Source organism: Henckelia pumila, chromosome 1 (assembly GCF_033568475.1).
Source record: "Henckelia pumila isolate YLH828 chromosome 1, ASM3356847v2, whole genome shotgun sequence".
Classification (NCBI taxonomy): Eukaryota; Viridiplantae; Streptophyta; class Magnoliopsida; order Lamiales; family Gesneriaceae; genus Henckelia; species Henckelia pumila.
The window spans coordinates 129866255-129869909 of NC_133120.1; the positions used below are offsets into that span (position 1 = coordinate 129866255).

At 30.8% G+C, this 3655-nt stretch overlaps 1 long non-coding RNA gene across 2 annotated transcripts; it reads right to left on the minus strand.

The window, feature by feature from the left end:
* Positions 1–287: 287 nt before the first annotated feature.
* On the minus strand, positions 288–3052 carry LOC140881377 (uncharacterized). Of its 2 annotated transcripts, XR_012149932.1 has the most exons (4): positions 2777–3052; positions 924–2273; positions 703–766; positions 288–557 (listed from the first exon to the last, which is right to left on the minus strand). It is a non-coding gene; the product is annotated as an uncharacterized lncRNA (long non-coding RNA). The 2 variants fall into 2 exon arrangements; XR_012149931.1 differs by having other exon boundaries at positions 703–2273.
* Between the last annotated feature and the right edge of the window lie 603 nt (positions 3053–3655).

Here is a 3655-nt window from a genome sequence, read left to right on the forward strand (position 1 = left end):
ATTTATAAATGTCATCTTTTCATATATATAGATACACTATAAGTTTTGTAGTGACATTTATAAATGTCACCTTTTCCTATATATAAATACACTAAGATATGTAATGACATTTATAAATGTCATTTTTTTAAATATATAAATTCATTAAATTTTTTAAGAAAGTTCATTTACAAATATCACATGTTTATATTTTCAAATACATCACAAATTCAATATTTAGAAACAACTAAAAAATCTAAAAATTATAAATAATTGAAATTTATCACAATACTTAATCGAAAAAATAATTTATTAACAACCAAAGTTTAGATACATAAACATTCATACAAATATTCTCATAATATATCTAAAGGCTAACTTACATTATTTTCTAATAATGTATTAATGTAGCAAAATCTAAGTGCACTAAAATCAAATGACTTAATAATAAAAAGAGAAGCCAAATTTTTCTTCAGATCATCCTTCACCATCTGCACAAATACTACGATGAAATTCATTTGGTCACGAGCTTGGATCAATCTATGTGAACCTTTGATCAAATAGAGCTTCGATCCAACCTAAAAGATAAAATAAAGTAAGAATTATAATCTTAGTTTAACTGAATAAAATGATCAGATTGTAAATAATCCCACTATTAGAGACAATTAATAAAAACCTGACAAATATTGTTAGATGAGAAGTGAACAACACAAAGTCACTCACTTTTCAAAATTAGTGTTCATGGAAACGGGGAAACCAACTTTGATGCTACAAGCCGAAGGAATCACTACAAAAAATGGTTTTTTAGAAGCTAACCTCGATTTCATTTGGCTTTAGAACCAACAACATAAACCAAAATAATTCATCAATATAGTGTGATAAATGTAACGAAAACAAAATAAATCAATGCAGGTCAAAATACATTTTCGAGCAGGCTTTTGTACCTTAATAAATCTTGGAAACTTGAATTAAATGCTGTAAATCGAGCTTAAAATCATCCCAACTCAAAGCTAAAAGTAAGCTGGAAACCGAACAACAGCTCCTCCGAAAATCTCACCGGAAAATAACTGGAATGTGCTAGAATAACAGGGGCTGGTTCAAGTATTGAGATTAGAATATAGCCTCTAAGTAGCTAAAAATGAGGAAACATTTAGAGTTTGCAAAATTATTTGTTGTAAACAGTTCTTTTAATGGAAGGAATTGCACATTAGAACCTCCAGTATATTCAATATCAAGTAAAGTGAGCCGTTGAGTGGAATATAATGTAGCAGCGGTAGGTAGAGTAAAATCGCACATTATGTCAGGATAAGGTTAAGATGAATTCATACAGGGCCTATAGAATGTATCAAGAAAGCTAGAAAAAATGATTGCAGATTGACAAATAGAAGGCATACAATTAAATAATTGAATATAAAAGCAAAGCTTTACCTCCAGAACAGATCTATAGAGGAAAACAATGGGAACAGTAGAAAGTTGGCCTGTCAAACTAGAACGAATTATGCCAAAACAAGGAAAAATATCAAAACAAGCAATAATAAATCATTAGTCATCTAACTTATATTTACAACCAAAATATACCATACTAAATCAATAAAGAAAAAACTAGTTGAAGATAATTATAAACCACCACACAACTTAAATTACAAGAAAACAAACAATTTTTCGTTATGTTTGTATACATGATCTTCATCGGAAGATGCTAGATCTCAAAAATTTATAAAAAAAGCCAAAACAAAATAGGAGTTCATATCAGCTGAATCAAATGAAAGATAGCAGAAACTTAACACACCATGTTCTAACATTAGAAGCTGCAAAATTTTCACATGCAAAAATATAAAGAGAGATATATTTTTAAATAAATTACCTTGTCAACTCAGCTTGTCACAGGTCAAATTAATCGACACCTACTATGCCATAATACAACAAAACATATACTGATGATAAATTTAACACAATAAGCACCGAAATAATTTTCATTTGATGCTTTGATGCATCACACAGTTCAATGGCCTAAAAGTGCTTACAGAAAAATTTAAATTACTACCAGATGCAGCATCTACCAGAGACATGACACATATTAGATGAGTCTTAGACAAAATTAAACATTTGATGGAATTTCTAATATATATATTCACCAATCCACGTGCAAGAAAGATAGAAAAGCTTGAAAATTTGTATTGAAGTATATGAATATATTTGCTCCAAGTAACAGACTTGATATTCTTTCATTGGCGTGCCCACTAGAACGGCTAATGAATGACTCGATGTATCCACTTGAAAGAGCACGAACATGCCTAGAAGGGTGAAACAATAATTTTTCACTCACTTAATACGTGGAATAGTAGTGTTGACTACACATCTGTAACAAGATTGAATACTAACATAACACAATAAAGATATTTAAATGCACAAAGCAGCAGCACGTTAGAGTTAAGGAGAGACTAACTTAGCAGATAAAATAACATGGAAAATTACTCAAAACAAATCTTTGATGCATTTGACCAAAGTTCAGAATCTCCACCCACAACATAGAATCTTAATGGCAAAGAGACTGTTCTCACTCTCACAAATCCATACATCAGCACGCTTGAACAATTCAACATAAAGAATAAAATCAGATCTGAATTCAACACATATGCATATCTAGCATGAAAACAAATTGTTTCAACGTAAAAGAACCTTAAACAATATAGAACTTGAATCCAAACATTCTAAGGCCTGAAATACTGAAAATAAGACCCGAATCGAAACTGAAACAGTGCAAAATCAGTACTATGCGCTGCAACTTCGAACATACCCATTCTTTGCCCAAAATCGTTGATTTTAGGCTTGAATCGTTGACTAGAAAAACAGCAACAAAACCCCTTAAAAAATTTTAAATTTCGGTGACGGGCGAAGGTTCTATGGACCATAGAAAGAAGCGGACGAATAAAAGGGGAAAAAAAGATTGGGGATCGATCGAGAGGAGAGAGAGGCGAGAGAGTATTTCTTCATTAGTCTGTTATCACTTATCTATTATCAAATCAAAATCAAATCAAAACATAACAAAATTAGCGTGAGGAGGGATTTATAAGGTGGGAGTGTGGAAATAAATTTTTGAAAAATAAAAGATTAAAATGATTGGGAGGGAAAAATAAATGGATCCCTCCATTAACAAGCATGACATCTATTAGAAATGTCATAATAAGTAGTCTAATATGTTTTTTTATTTTTAGAATTAAGCGTTTGTCATAAGTGTCATTATTAAAATCTTTTAATGACATTTTTTTTAAAATTTCCACAATAAAGTGTCACTATAAGCATTTTTTCTAGTAGTGTTTCTTTTGAAAAAAAATATGTTTCAGCGGCCTCAGACATCAGGCCAGACTTAATCAGCAAAAGGATAAAGAAAAGTACAGATTAAGTCAGAAGACAAGAAAAGCAGATAAGATCTACATATTCAGAATGTAGATTGATGTTTCAGATCTCGAAACGATAAGAAAAATGACATTATCAATGTAAGACATGATGTTTTGTCAGTGTAGAGAACTATTTAGCAAAGAATAGCAAGTCGTCATCAAAGCTGAATGACATTGTATGAGACTTCAGACCGAGTTAGTGTTTTCACTAACAGCTTTATTCTTTTTCGTTCGATCAGATTGATCAACTATATTCCATGTGTCTAAGCTGAGGAAGT